The sequence below is a fragment of the Atractosteus spatula genome, chromosome 1 (genome assembly GCF_055471065.1).
Source record: "Atractosteus spatula isolate fAtrSpa1 chromosome 1, fAtrSpa1.hap1, whole genome shotgun sequence".
Taxonomy (NCBI): Eukaryota; Metazoa; Chordata; class Actinopteri; order Semionotiformes; family Lepisosteidae; genus Atractosteus; species Atractosteus spatula.
Window position 1 is genome coordinate 32352695 of NC_142706.1, and position 17420 is coordinate 32370114.

Consider the following 17420-nt stretch of genomic DNA (forward strand, 5'->3'; position numbering starts at 1 on the left):
TTAAATCTCATTCATTTAATTTTTGTTCTATTACTAATTGCACCACCGATTCATTTTCCTAACATGTCAGGGACACAAAAGGTGCAAGATTTTCCAGTTTTTTCAAATGCACGAGCACACAGGAGTACCTCAAAGAAAAGAGAACAGAAGAATAGAACTTCCTACTGCCACCTGCCACCCAAACGGACCCAGTGCTTGCTGAGATTAGGGCCGTCGGTTCTCACCTAGATGCTATCGACGGTCGCCTTGACTCAATTGCTGTTTCAATCAGCTCACTGCACGGGTCCCTAACTAATTTGACAGAGTGAGTTTACTCTACTGAGGCATGGATGGTGGAAAATCGGATCTCCATTATGGAAGATAACGGAAAAACGCATGAAAGCTTAATGAATAATTGGAAATGGCAAATCAAGAAAATGCAAAATAAAATTGATGATCTGGAAAATAGGGGTCGGCGCAAAAACATTCAAATTGTGGGTCTGCCGGAGTACTCGGAGGGTTCTACTCCGCTTATCGAATTCCTCCAGTCAATGCTACCAAAATGGTTAGATTTTCCCTCGGATAAAATTATAGACATTGAACGGGCCCAATGATCACCTGGTCCTGCTCCTGGCCCCGATGACCTGCCTAGAACTGTGTTGGTATGATTCTTTCTCTTCCCTCACAAAGAGGAGATACTCCAGGCTGCACTGAGGAAGCGCAATATTACCTACAATGGTAGCCAGCTTTTTTTCTTCCAGAACCTCTCGGTGGAGAAATTGAAGAAACAACGGTAGTTTGACACGGTGAGGAAATCCCTTGCTGACAGGAATATGTTTTGAGGATTTGCTTACCTGGCCAGACTGCGCTGTATTCATAATGGAAAGCTGCATGTATTTTCCTTGCCAGCTTCTGTTAAGGAATTTATGGACAATATCAAAGACTAATACTACATAATACTTTATGGAATCGGTGTAATAAGATAAACAGAGAAGAGAAGTTGGACTCTAGGCCCCTTTATGTTCACTGTCATTCAATCAGAGAAAATCAGAGATTTGAATGAGATCTTAAGTACTACACTATAATTAGCTGTATTAATCTTTTTCAGTTTCTTAAAAAATGTCACTTGCAGCTGTAATCGTCCTAATATTATAGTTTTATATATATATTATTACGGTGTATTGGCATTACGCAAGTATTTTAATATTTAGTGTGTTACTTAGGGCCGAATCTTGATTTACACTTCTATTTTTTCATGTTAGGTGGGAACAGGTTCTGCTTTTGCTGCAGATAGTCCAATGTGTTCAGTGTTCACATCTCTATTGGTTTGCTTAGTGACCTGTTCAGATTGTTCGAGCCCAGTCGTTTGGGGATGGGGCTTGGGGTGGGAGGTAATTTTTTCTTGTTTCTTTTTTTCTGATTTATTTTTATCTCAGGTTTGCAGCTTCATTCAAGTTTTTTTTTAATGTATAGCATAAGGTATCGGAGTGTTTTAGACTTTTCTATAATTGTCAATGATGAGTTCACTTAAGTTTATTACATGGAATGTTAATGGCATAGGGCATGTTATTAAACGGAAGAAAATAATGACTTTTTTTAAAAAGGAAAGTGCAGATATTGCTATGCTTCAAGAAACACACCTAACGGATAGTGACCATCTAAAACTTAAAAGAGACTGGGTAGGGCAGGTTTACTTCTCTTCTTTTAATTCACATAAAAGAGGATCCTCATAAACAGATTCCATTTATTTTAGAGCAACAGGTTAATGATTCGGAAGGCAGATTTGTTTTATTATCAGGTTCTATATTTGAACAGCATATTACTATCCTCAATATTTATGTTCCTAACGAAGACTCTCCCAAATTTATGGCTGACATGATGCTCTTGTTTAACCAGCATTGTGAAGGTTTTGGTCTCCTAGCAGGTGACTTTAACTGCATTCTAGATAAAAATTTAGACAAATCCTCAACCACTTCTGTTTCAAACAGTAGATCAGCATCCACTTTTAAAATCTGTGTGCAGACACAGGCCTTGTGGATATATGGAGAGAGCTGAATCCTGCAGTTAAAGACTATATGTTTCATTCCAACCGCTATACAGTAGCTCCTTTCAAGATTAGGATTTTTATCCCTAATATTTATTTGCATAATGTTTTATCATGTCACATCGGTTCAATTGTTTTATCTGATCATTCATACGTCCAACTATCAGTTAACTTTAGTATTCCAATACAGCGAAGCAGACTCTGGAGATTTAACTCCTCTCTCCTTGCAAACTCATTCTAATTGGGGTGCACTATGTAAAGCAAGGGCAGAATTGAATTTAGAACATTCAGAACATATAAAAAACAGAAGTATTATGAATTTGGAAATAAGACAAGCATATTATTAGCCCATCAGATTAAAAGGGATCAAATTGAGCGTCCTATTAAGTCTGTAAGGATGTCAGATGGCTCACATACATATGATCCCAGGTTAATTAACAACAGATTTAGAGACCTTTATAAGGCATTCTATGAACCACAAAACAATGTATCACAGGTTGATATTACATCATACCTGGATACGTTGTCACTCCCCACCCTTTCTAAGTCTGATAGGAGTACCCTTAATGCCCCTTTTACCCCCAAAGAGGTTCTGGATGCAATCTTATCTATGCCCTCGGGTAAGTCTTCTGGTCTGGATGGTTACCGTCCGGAATTTTATAAGAAGTTTTGGCCTGAGCTTTAGACAATTTTGATGCCAGTGTTCCAGAATTTACTAGATCAAGGCTCACTACCTGAGACTTGGAATACAGCAGCCATTTGCTTGCTTCTAAAAAACGATAAGGATCCACAAGACTGTGCATCACTTAGACCCATAAATTCTGACTGTAAGATATTGGCAAAGGTTCTTGCCCATAGATTAGAAAATATGTTACCAAATATTATTAAACCCAATCAGACAGGGTTTGTAAAATCCATACAGATGCAGCCATTCAAAATGCACGGTACAAACCCATACCGTGGGAAACTACCCACAAGCCACCGCAGTCTACCGCGGTAAGTGATTGGCTGGCCAAAATGACTGACAGGGGCACTCGTGGTGCATTGGTCGGTAGTGAAAAGATTTAATCATTTAATCTCTTTACTGTGCACATTTTAATCCACTTAGTATTGAATATTTATATGGAATTTTACCACTAAAAGGAAATTTTAGTAGCTGAGCATAAAAAGAAGAGGAGCATAACGCATCTGAAGGTCATAAACGATATTAATTTAGGAACATAAACATATTACTGTATGTAAACTGTACTGTATATGGCTCGTCTTGGTAGTTTAAAGAAAAAATACACACCAGTCTTCCATTTCTCCCTAAACATTTTAAGCATCAAAGTTTTATGAAACGGTCCCCAAATATGCGATTGCTGTATACAATGAATTTTAATTAAAAAAAAAATATTTAACACAAAAATTAAGCTGTTTACGTTCCTCCGCCTGAGAATATAGTCACTCGTTGCTACGCAACGCAGAAACACAGCCACAGGTAACTAGCAAAGAGAGGACATTAGCTAGCATATATGATAAAGGAATAAATGATTATTTTTTTAATTTCTTTTGCACATTTATTTGAACATTTCCATCGATTGTACAAGCACTTGGAAACTGTCCAATCCCTAGTTCGTCTGAATTTCTTTTATGCTCCGGTCATTCTCCCTGTCTGGCGCCAGTCTGTGTCTTCTAGGATATAATGCCGGCGATTTGTGTTAAAATTCGGTTTCCAAAAACGCCGCAGCAAACTCTTGTTTTTATGTCCACTATAACGGACCCTTGCTTTTAACCGAGTGTTTCATAATTTCCTAAAATGAAAATGCGACAAAATTCTGGGGTGTCCCTATACCAGAGATTACGGTAGGCTTCAGAATGGTGATTGACTGACACCATCTGACACCCCTCTGATTGGAGAAAAAAAAACTTGCTGATCTGTTCTACATAGCAGGAAGAGAACAGCATATGCTGCTTCTATTCGAAACGTGTATTTTAAAAGTTTGATTAGGAAATAAAACCTTACAGCGTACACAGATTTCTAAACTGATCAGGAGGAAGAAAAATCACCCGTGTTTCGTGCATAAAATGTGGTTATTAACTATCAAAACCTGTTTTATTTATTTTATTTTTATTTAGATTAAGAGTTCCCGTCACCATCATTTCCATTTGAATCGCAAACCCGTGTTTAATTAAATATTTTTATTGATTCGCAATCTGGCAATACAACATAAATCGTTATCTTTGTCTTCTGCATAATAATGTTCACCTCTCTGTCCAGCAAATTAATAATAAACTTTATTTTCATAGTCTCCTCTTTAAAGGTACCCCCGTTGCGGAAGAATTTGACCTCCGAACGTTTACCCAGTGTAATATTGTATTTCATTGCACTTTGACAGATTGTCTTTAAATCAGTTGTTGTCAGAATATCCCCACCTCCAAACAAGAACAAAATTGCAACAATTTTATTAAATGGCTGTTTCAGTAACTTAAAACATATATTTAAAGTAATAATTAAACAATATATGTAAATTTTCTAAGATATGTTTATGTTATGAATGTCTGTAGATTGTATCTTATTTTTAGTTTTTGTTTTGTTTCACGTTAATTTTATAAGGGAGAGTGTCATAGAGATGACTCCTTTACCCCCCATCTTGATTAAAACACTTTTATTTTTTCACAATCCGGCAATGCCAGACACAATTGACATTCGATGCAGCGAAATGGCCTTGCAGATCAGAAAATCAAGGAACAAAACAATTATCGCGCCCGGCTCCTCAATGGAATTGCTTTAACATGCTAATGCGTTGGTGTAACACTCTGTGTCTACAGTACATTGTGAACAAACCGGTTTCACAGGTATTTTCAACCCCCAGCCACTGTTGTTTCATCAGTTGTTATCCTGTAAAGCGCTTTGAGGAGCCAATATTAATTATTATTAATATTGATCATATTTTTCCTCCCAGAACTTGTAAATTGTTGTTGTTATTGTTGTTTTTATCCACTCCCGCAGAGAGTGATAAAAACCGCACAGCGCCAGGCGAATGCACATTAATATGTTGGGCTTTTGGGCTTGGGTGGATTTGCACCCTACAGTTCAATCTGCGGTACCACTGTGTACTGTACATACAGTACGAACATGTGTTATTTTGAAATATAAAAAATGTCAATATACTATAGGAGAAATTGAGTATTAGTGTGTATTTTTTCTTTAAAATACCAATAACAGCAACATACAGTTTACATAATATGTTTATTTTCCTAAATTAATATACAGATGCAGCCATTCAAAATGCATGGTACAAACCCACAGTACGGTAAACTACCCACAAGCCACCGCAGGGCACCGCGGTAAGTGATTGGCTGGCCAAAATTACCGACAGGGGCACTCGTGGTGCATTGGTTGGTAGTGAAAAGATTTAATCATTTAATCTCTTTACTGTGCACATTTTAATCTGCTTAGTATTGAATATTTATATGGAATTTTACCACTAAAGGGAAATTTTAGTAGCTGAGCATAAAAAGAAGAGGAGCATAACGCATCTGAAGGTCATAAACGATATTAATTTAGGAACATAAACATTACTGTATGTAAACTGTACTGTGTATGGCTGGTCTTGGTAGTTTAAAGAAAAAATACGCACCAGTCTTCCATTTCTCCCTAAACATGCGATTGCTGTATAGAATGAATTTTAATAAAAAAAAATATTTAACACGAAAATTAAGCTGTTTACATCTTCCGCCTGAGAACAGTCACCCGTTGCTACCCAACGCAGAAACACAGCCACTAACTAGCAAAGAGAGGACATCAGCTAGCCAATATGATAAAGAAATAAATGATTATTTTGTTTATTTCTTTTGCACATTTATTTGAACATTTCCATCGATTGTACAAGCACTTGGAAACTGTCCAATCCCTAGTTCATCAGGCATTTTCTTTTACGTTGTGGGCATTCTTCCGGTCTGGCGCCGGTCTGTGTCTTCTAAGATGTAATGCCAGTGATTTTTTGTTAAATTTGGGTTTCCAATAACGCCGCAGCAAACTCTTGTTTTTATGTCCACTATAACAGACAACCTCCTTTGCTTTTAACCGAGCGTTTAATAATTTCCTAAAATGAAAATGATTTACTTTATTTCCCTCACGGGATCAATAAAAGTATCTATCATCTATCTAAACTATGGGACAGAATTCTGGGGTCTCCCTATACCAGAGATTATGGTAGGGCTTCAGAATGGTGATTAGCTGACACCATCTGACACCCCTCTGATTGGAGAAAAAAGACCTGCTGGTCTGCTATACATACTGTACCAGGAAGAGGATTTCTTTCTTTTCGAAACGTGTATTTTAAAAGTTGGAGTTTAAATAAAGTTGATGTTTTATCTAGGGGCTGCTCGCTCGCCTGCGTCTGAAGAGCGGCTTCTAAACTGTGAAAACATGTGTCTGTCTTTCCGTTGGGGGAAGGGAATCTGATCTGCAAGGCCCTTTGGCTACAAAAGTAAAAAGAAGGCGCTCTCTCTCTCTCTCTTTTGATTATTACATCCAATAATCAAAAATGACACAATAAACATAATAACGACCAACCAACAAAAACAACCATATAAACATAATACCAACCAAAAACATAGATAACAACCACAATACAAAATCAAATATATCAAACCATTAAACTCTCTCAAATTCCTCCAATTATCATAATCCCGCCCCTTATGCAAAACCAAACCCTCCTCCCATCCCAGTTTATCCTCTTTATCATAAACAAAATCCACTTCAATTTTCAACATAAAGCATTACACAAAATCAATACCTCAACACTCCATACTCAACAACGATAATTCACAAACAGCCAGAACATGTAACTCCACATTCCCAAATAGACCTCATTTCAATAGCCCCGCCCCTTATGCAAAACCAACATCCCTCCCCTGTTCTCTCTCTCCGCTGGCGTTTGTAATCGTTTTTATTTTTAAATAAATTTTAGCAAAGTCATGTATTTTAAAAATCTTATTTAGTGGTTTCATTAGTGACAAAGGCTAAACTTTCTTGGAAAAATGTCTTTTATGTAAACCATGTTTGCTATTAATACATTTAGGACTAGAATATTTTCATTGTCTTCCAATGTCTTCCAATGAAAGAAGGGTTTCTTTCGCCGTAGTCGGGTTGACATTAGAAGCTTGCCACGCCCGCACTGTTACACCAACGCATTAGCATGTTAAAGCGATTTCATTGAGGAGCCTAGCTTTCTTAACTAGTAAGTACTGTACTTACTTGGTTTTGGAGAGGCGGAGGTGTCTTTCGCTGGAAATCTCGCCCCCTTCTACTTTGAAAATACCTGTGAAACTGGTTTAATTCGTCACAGCCAGCACTCCCGCAGAGAGGGGGGTTGTACTTGCAGTGTATCGGTATACAGTAGATGGGAAAGCCAGAGCCTACCACTACGCCGCCCACGTGTTATGCTCTTCGTTAATGTCTAAGCCGGAACACATCATTATATCTCATTTTGTATTTCTTTAAAAAAAAAAAAATCGTTTGCCCAGCCTAACAGTATTGTTGTTATTGTTTTTATCCTGTAAAGAGCTTTGAGGAGCCACCTTTAAAGGTGCGATATACAATAAAGTTCATTATTATCACTATTGTTAATTTGCTGGACAGAGAGGTGAACATTATTACGCAGAAGAGAAAGATAGCGATTTACGTTGCATTGTGCATTGTGCTGCTGTAATACAGTTTTAAATAATTAAAAGTCTTAACAGTATCAGCTTTATTTAAATGCTATTTAAATCAATATAAATGTTTATATTGTAACGCATAGGTGACTATTCATTGTTATTAAAATGACTTAAATTCAACCATGTTGTGATATTTAGAAATATAAATTTGTTTGGTGCGAGTGAAGTTTTATTTAATCTCTGAGCCAGGGAAACATTTTATTTTTTCAAAGAAATGTTTGTTAAAAAAAAAAGTCATGGCTCCGGCTGGATTCGAACACCCAGCGTGCAAGATGGTAATCAGGAACCTAACCCACAGCGCCACCGGCAAGGTCACATAAGCAGTGTTGAAAAAGCCCTACAAAACATTATCAACAGACATCGTACAGCATGTACAATTCTTGTGTTGCGGAACATGAATATAATTATATCGTTATTAATTTCTTTAGATACGCGATTCCATATTATATTCCCTTTTAATCAAATTCTAAAAGTATGCTTGTTGACTCCGGTATCACGTTAGTTAAAGACTTCGATGCTTAAAATGTTTAGGGAGAAATGGAATACTGGTGTGTATGTTTTCTTTAAAGTACCGAGACCAGCCATATACTGTATGTTTATGTTCCAAAATTAATATCGTTTATGGCCTTCACATGCGTTACAGTATGCTCCTATTCTTTTTATGCTCAGCTACTAAAATTTCCCTTTAGTGGTAAAATTCCATATAAATATTCAATACTAAGTGGATTAAAATGTGCACAGTAAAGAGATTAAATGACTAAATCTTTTCACTAACGACCAATACACCACATTATCTTCCGTGTCGCATTAACATTGGAATGTCAAAAGAAGTGATACACAACCTGTCTCCTCTATAACTCTTCAGTTTACAGAGAAATTCCGCCAGAGCCTCACAACATTGTCCAATAATACTCTTCTCGTGTCTAATTTTTAGTTAAGCAGGATTTGAGCTACAGACCATAACAGACCAAAAAACAGAATCCACCTGCGATCCGGGTGTTAACAAAATGTGTTTACAAAGAAAGTGAAATACAGTAATACTACCAGCTATATAGATACATAGATTTAGATATTTATATCCTTAAATTAATATCATTATTAATTTTTTTAGATACACGATTACATATATTCTTGATTATAAAACAGATAATTCCGGTCCTGGAATCTGACTGTCTGACACCCTTCTGAATCAGTACCATAATCTCTGGTATACGGACACCCCAGAAATTTGACTTTTTACTGTGTGATAAATTTTAAAGACTACTTCCTAGCGTAGATAAGAAAGCGTAGATAAAAAGCTTGGATTCTCATGTATCTGATACAAGTATCTTTTAATACAGTCTTTGTTGTGGTCTTGAGGATCCTTGTGATATTTTGATCTCTGGTTGAAGAAATTATGAAACACTCTGTTAAAAGCAAGGGAGTTTTTATGTCCGTTATAGTAAAAGAAAATGCCTGACAAAGTTTCCAAGTGCTTGTACAAATGTGCTAAAAAAATGACCAAAAAAAAGTCATTTGTTCCTTTATCATATTGGCTAGCTAATGTCCTGTCCTTGTTAGTTAGATTAACGAAATGCTGTGGTGTTTGTCAAAGAAAAAAATAAAGTCTTTTCATTTAAAATGACGGTTAGAAAGAATGTGGACCAGCGTAATACTTTGAGTTTACAGCTTGTCCAAAGTCATTCATTATTAATACTATTAGTAATATCTTCGGTAAAGGCTTTGATGCATAAAATATTTCTGCATAATTAAAATATTTATGATAAAGGTAGGTTGTGTACTTTTGCCCAACTGAGCAATCTTGCTTTCATAAAATATACCAACTTTTTAATGACTGATGATTAACATGCTGTAATACACAGTTTAAATTTAAAAGCTCAAATGCTGTACATGAGAGGTTAAGCTTTATTGGCTCCTCCTGGCGGTTTTACAAGGTGATTCTGGATACTTTCCGATATGACATCATTTGACGCGTGATACTGCGTTATACCGCGTTAGGATGCGACACGCCCACCGCATGGTACCGTGGTGTACCTCACTCGTTTTGAATGGCTGCATCTGTATATAGTTCAGACAATTTGCGTTGTTTATTTAATGTTATAGATCTGGGCAAGAGGAATAAGGAGCCCACACTTTTGGTCTCTCTCGATGCTGAAAAAGCATTTGATAGAGTGGAATGGAACTTTCTCTTTGCCACTCTTGAGAAGTTTAACTTGGGCTCAAACTATATCAATCTAATTAAACTATTATATCCAGTCCTCAAGCTGTGGTGAATACAAATGGTCTCATGTCCAGTAGATTTCAGATTGGCAGGGGAACAAGACAAGGCTGTTCTCTGTCACCCCTCCTTTTTGCTTTGGTCATAGAGCCACTTTCTGAGGCCATAAGGATGAGCACTGCTGTTTCTGGAGTCTTGGTGGGGGAAGAGGAACACAAAATCTCCTTTATGCTGATGAAGTTCTCTTATATTTAACAAAGCGATAATAATCAGTTCCTGCTGTGTTGCAATGTATTTTACAATACAGTGATATTTCTGGTTATAAAATTAACCTGGATTTTATCCCTGGAGGAGGGATTTAAGTATCTTGCCATCTTTATTACTCCAAATCAGTGTAGTCTTGTTAGTAAAAATTATACCTCTCTAATAAAAAAATTAAGCAGGATTTAACCACTTGGTGCCCTCTCCCAATCTCTTTTTTTGGGAGGATAAATGTGATTTATCACAATTTATCACAAATTAAATTTATACAGTTATTAAAGCCGAGAGAGAAGGGAGGTGCTGGTGTTCCAAACTTTCAACTATACTACTGGTCTGCTCAGATAAAACAGATGGTTAGTTGGCGTACTAGCAGGTGTGATTCTCTTTGGTTTAACATGGAATCAGTAGCATGTCAGCCATTACCCATACAATCCCTTCCATTTATCAATAACTTCAGTCAATTGAGACATCTTTCAGATAAATTTGTAATATACAATACACTCTTAGCCTGGAGGGATGTTAGATCATACCTTGACATATCCACCTGCACATCTGTACTATCTCCTATTGCTCTTAATCCAGACTTACCTCCACAAATGAAAAATATAGGATTTTTGGATTGGATGAAAAAGTGGATTTTGGACATTTCTTGTTTATTTTCATAAAAGGTCTTAAAATCTTTTGATCAGATTAAAGTTGAATTTAATATTCCGACATCTGAATTTTACAAATTTCTTATAATTTGGCATTATATTCTGTCCCTTCTGAATGAAAGAAAACAGATTGATATTTGAGCTTTTTGAGGTTGAAAATATACTAACAACTCCTGGTAGCTCTAGAGGAATGTTATCAAGGTTGTATAGTGTACTGATTAATAACTGTAGATCATCATACATACCTCTGAAAACTATCTGGGAGCGAGACTTGGCCCCATTTACTGAGGAAGACTGGCTGACAATCTGTGAGAAGCGGTATCCAAAACATATGATTTCCATTCGAGACCTGAACATTTTTGGAAGATCTGGTCACCCCTTTGGTCTTACATTGAAAATCACCAATTCTAATGTATTTTTTTCCCAGTAGTATTTTGGAATATGAGGGCTATACAGAGCTGTCCCCATATGCCATATTGCATTATTTTGTAATTTGTTTTTTTCTTTGTATCACTGGACATGATGCTGCCTTACTGGCTATCTGATTGTTAATGACGGGTATCCTGTAAACTGAATTGTTGTTATTGATATTAGTAAAACAAGTAAAAAGAATATTAAAAAAGCTAGCAGAATGCTAAAATAGTAAAAAGGGTAGATGTTAAAAACAATAATGTTAAGATTAGATAATGTACTAGTGAGGTCTCACATAGAATATCCTGTGCAACTCTGGTCACCATTCTAAAAAAAGGATGTCATCACTCCAAGAGTTTAAAGGAAAACATCCAGAATAATTGGAGTCTAAAATGAATGTAATACAGTACAAAGATAGGTTGAAAGACCTGAAGCTCTTTGGTGTCGATCACAGGATGATTCAAGAATTTGGTTCAAGTATTTAAAAACCTTAATTGACAAAGACAAAATTAGAACAGGAGGCACTTTTTACACAAAAGGTAAAAGTAAAGTTGGGTAACAACATTGAGCTTCAGATAAGATAAGAGCTTCAAACCAATAAACGTTTAACATCCAAGCAAGCACATTGAGTCAAATGACCATCTCCTGTTTGTAACATTATTGTGTTCTTATGTTTAAGCATGCAGATAATACACATAACACTCAAAATGAGACTACACTATGCATTATAGAAATAGTATATTGCTACAGATTATTTACAGTAGATTTAGCCCCTTTTTGATGGAGCCATCTAGAATGTGCAAGGAGTCAGTAGAGATGTGTAGCATCTTGTTCTTATTTTTTTTCAATTGTCGAGCACAGGACTGCACTGCACCTCAAAAGAGTAATTAGAATTTCGGCTTTTCTTGATCACATCATGAATGGGGCTGTTAAGATGATTTTTTGTTGTTGTTTTTGCTTCTGAGAAAATGGTGTGTAGTGAGATTTAATAATTTATTACAAAGAACACAGAGGGTGGAAAAAGGTTAGAATCATTGCTGTAAGAGTACACTAACGCTGCATGTGGTAAACAGAAAAATAGGTACTATGGTGAATCAGAATTACATGTTTATTAACCTTTTAGGGAAGTGTTTTCATGTAATCTGATGATTTCATGTATATCTGATCATATACTAGTGACAAGCAACTGATCAAACAAGGCTGTGCATAAACCTCTTTTCAATGTCACTACCACAGTGATCATTTCAAATGCAAATTATTACAATGTAACAATGATGATAAATTATACTCCTTGAACCTGCAGGGGTAGTACATTTCCCCCCTAATGTTCCCTGAAAACCAGTTCATATCAACTCTTATCATGGTGGTGTAGTATCACCATCCACTAGTCCTCTCCATCAAGTTTGTGGTATGTTTCCCTTGACAGACCAATAAACATATTCTCAAAATATTCTGTGGGATTCTAGGCAGCTGGTTCAGTAGTTATAGCATACATGAATACATGGCTTTTCATATAGCTTTAACGAGAGGTACAAACTGGAATGTTTCGAAATGATACTAATATTTAAGCGTAGTTACATGGATATGAATAATATTATAATAATAATTTATTTAATTATATACACACGGTGGCCACTTCATTAGGTAGTTACCTTTGCTTACTGCCCTGTCTTTCTCACACCTGAAGAAGGCTCCATGACCGAAATGTTGTGTTTTCTTTCTTCTCTTTTCAGCATGGTATGAACCTATTGTTACTTCATTAGGTACACTTATCTAGTACCAGGTAGGACCCCTTTTTGCCTCCAGAACAGCCTGAATTCTTTGCAGCATGGATTCAACAAGGTGCTGGAAACATCCCTTAGGGATTTTGATCCATGCTGACTCGATAGTATCACGAAGTTCCTGCAGATTTTTCAACTATACATTCACGATGCGAACCTCCCGTTCCACCTCAGCCAAAAGGTGCTCTATTGGATTGAGTTCTGGGTCCTGTGCAGTAAACTGAAGTAACAGTTATGTTCGTGGAACCAGCTTGAGATGATGTGACCTTTGTGACATGGCGCATTATCCTGCTGGAATTATTCATTTAAAAACAGGTAGACTATGGTCATAAAGGGATGCACATGGTCAGCGACAATGCTTAGGTATGTGGCATTCAAATGATGATCAATTGGTATTAATGGGCCTAATGGGTTCCAAGAAAACATTCCCTACACCATTACACCACCACCAGCAGCCTTTACCATTGACACAAGGCAGAATGGATCCATGGGTTCATGCTTTTTACGTCAAATTCTGACCCTATCATCTGCGTGTCACAGCAGAAATCGAGATTCATCAGACCAGGCAACGTTTTTCCAATCTTCAATCGTCCAGTTTTGGTGATCACATGCCCACTGTTGACTCATCTTCCTGTTCTTAGCTGACAGGAGTGGAACCCAACATGGTTTCTGCTGCTGTAACACATCAGCTTCCAGGTTTGACGCATTGTGTGTTCAGAGATGCCCTTCTACACACCACTGCTCTAAACAGTGGTTATTTTTTGTTATTTTTGTCAGCTTGAACAAGTCTGGCCATTCTCCTCTGACCTCTCTTATAAATAAGGTGTTTCCGCCCACAGAACTGCTGCTCACTGGATGTTTTTTGTTTATTGCATCATTTTCTGTAAACTCTAAAGATTGTAGTGTGTGAAAATCCCAGGAGGTCAGCTGTTTCTGAGATGCTGGAACCGACACATCTGTTACCAATAATCATACCACGGTCAAAGTTGCTTAGATCAAGCAACTTCCCCCATCCTACAACAACTAAACTTCTTGACCATGTCTGCATGCTTTACATATTGAGTTACAGCCACATGATTCACTGTTCGGCTATTTGTGTTAACAAGCAAGTGTACCTAATAAAGTGGCCACTGCATGTAGTTATCTAATCAATAATAATATTAATAATATAGTAGTAAAATAAAGTAATCAATATTGATCATATGAGAATCAAAAATAAAACTAATACCTGTAATCATTAATGGTGATTTCAATGTAAATGATTAGAATATAAAATGAATTAAATAATTTGGTCCTTTCACTGTCTTGCCCATGCAGGCACTAAATGGATTTCTCTTGATTCAGGAACTCACACCTTTACTGTGGGAGTGCTACACCAGGAAACCATAAAACTACTATGAATCATTTCTCTCCACTGCCATTAATTCTAGGGTTTCCATTGTTCCAAAAACACAAACCCAGCCTGGATTGGTAATGAGACGGCTGATCACAAGGGGCACCAACTGCCAAAGGACATGCCCTTCAGTGGGTTCTGGAACTAGATCTCACTGGTATACTTGTTGAATACCAGGACCAAACAGATGGTACAAACACTACCGCCACACCAAAAATTTAACTGTCTCATTTCTTTCCTTCCTGGAACAGTGCCCCCAAGTGAACACCTGTTTGCTCTATCTTTTCCAGAGACCAAGGCCAATAAAGATTACATTGAAAAGAATCTCCGAACAGGTTTAATTTGCCCTTCCTTTCCACCCTCTGGGTCTGGGTTTTTCTTCGTGCCAAAGAAAAAGACGGAAGCTTTTGGCCCTGCATAGACTTAATAAAATCTCCTATAAAAACTGATACTCCCTCTCCCTGACTCTCTCTCTCATCCCTCACTCCTGTGGAGGGTCACCAAGGTGACCGGTTTCACAAAGATAGACCTAAGGGGGGTGTAAAATTTAACTAGAATCCAGAAAGGAGAACAATGGAAGATATGAGTATTAGTATTTGGTGATGCCTTTTGGGCTCTGTAATGCCCCAGGCGTCTTCCAGAACTTCATCAATGATGTCTTCTGTGACTTCTTAGACAACTTCATGGTGGCCTTTCGGGATGACATCATCTCCTGCAATCCCCAAGAAGACATCCAACATGTCCACTGGTTTCTCCAATGATTCAGGGAAAACTGCCTCCTCGCCAAACTCAAAATATATGTGTTTCACAAACCAAGGCAGACTTCCTGGGTGATATTCTTTCCTTGGCAGGCATCTGAATGGATCCACTACTCTCATACAGATCCAGAGGTTCGTAGGTTTTACAATTTACTATCGTTAAATCTTCTGTTGCTTCAGTATGATTGTGACTTCCATCACTGACTTAACAAAGAAGGGACCCAATCATGGTAAATGGACCCCTAAGCACAGTCCTTTGAGGATCTGAAGAGGTGATTCAGGTGACCTAAACTCCACCTGTACACCTACTACATCTGGAAAATATCCGTGGCATAGAAGAATTATGGCATAGATGTATGTAGTAAAATTAACGTTCAAATAGAGGTATCATCTGGAAGGCATATACTGTTTTTGATACTTTTCTGGTATATAATAATAATAATAATAAACTTTATTTTATATAGCACCTTTAAAGGTGGCTTCTCAATGTGCTTTACAGAATGACAAAAACAATAAATAAAAAGAATACACAAGATAAAACACAATTGCAATATACAGAGGAGACCGTGGATGGTGGTACTAAGAAAAGCAGAGGGGTGAAGAATGGAACCAGTTAAGTAAAGGCTCTTCTAAAGAAGAAGGTTTTAAGTCGAAGAGTGAAGGTTGCAAGGTGGGGAGTAGGGCGATAATAGTTCAGACAGGTACTGAGGTGTCAAGCCATGCAGAGCCTTGTAGGTGAGCATGCGGATTTTGAAGTCCACACAGAATTTGACAGGAAGCCAGTACAAGGACTCCAGGATAAGAGAAATGTGATCACTTGCACTAGACCTGGTCAGGATTCTGGCTGCTGAATTTTGGACATACTGCAGTTTGGTCAAAGTAGATTTAGATACCCCAGTGAGTAAAGCATTACAGTAGTCAATTAGAGAGAACACAAATGTGTTGATCAGCTTTTCAGTCACAGTTAGTGATAACATAGGGTGTAGTCTAGTGATATTTCTGAGGTGAAAGAAAGATGTTTTGACAATATTTTGCACATGTGGGTCGAATGTTAAGGCAGAATCGAATATCACCCCAAGGTTTTTCAATTTAAACTGAAGCTCAAGTACAGAACCAGGATTGGGTTTAAAAATTTGATGGGGGGTGCCAATAAGCATGACTTCAGTCTTGTCACAGTTAAGATGAAGGACATTTTGTGTCATCCAAGTTTTTATGTCAGAGATGCAATTAGATAGAATAGAGACAGCATCAGTGTCAGTTTTGGTATGGATGTATATTTGATTTTCTGTGCTGTGAATTTGATGGAAGCCAGACTGGAGGGGCTTGAAAAGGTTATTTGTCATGAGGTGGTTATGTAACTGAAATGTGACAGCGCATTCTAGAATTTTTGCAAGAAAGGATAAGTTGGAGATGGGGCGAAAATTGTTAAGATTGTCGAGAGCCATGTTAGGCTTTTTTGGCACGGGGTTAATGGCAACAGTTTTGAGGACCATTGGTACAACGCCAGTGCTCAAGGATTCATTTATAATATTGAGGACAATGGGACAGAGAGAAGAGAAACAGGACTGAAATAAAGTGGTGGGAATGGGATATAAAATAAATGTGGCGGGTTTCATGTGTGTAACTAGTTTATTGAGGGATGCTGAGTCAAGGAGAGAGAGGTTGGAGAGAAGGGAACCAGAAAAGTTGGATAAGGAGGGAGGAGGTATGGAAATGATATGTGTAGTGGAGAGAATGTGATCCTGGATTTTGTTGGTCTTGGAGCTAAAGAAATCTAAGAATGTTGTTGTGGAACCCAACAATGTGTTGCAAAGTTGCGATGAGGCAGGTAATGTGGTGGGGTAGTTGACAGTGAAGAAAAGATGTCTGGGGTTGTTATGGTGATTTTCAATGATGTGAGAGAAGTAGGTGGATCTATCAGACTCTATTGTAAACTTATATTGAGACAAGTAATCTCTCCAAGCCTGATAATGTACATTTAGGCCAAAAAGACACCACCTACGTTCAAGTTTGTGGGAGGCTGCCTTCATAGATCGCAGATGGTTGTTGTACCAGGGGGCAAGGTAAGAGAAGGAGATGGTTCTAGTTTTTAAAGGAGCAAAGGTGTCAAGGGTAGATAAAAGAGCACTGTCAAGTAGCTGTATTTTTTCCTCTAGAGGGTCAGAGGAAGAAAAACAAAATAAGGAGGACAGAAAAGAATTTGCAAACCTTGGGTG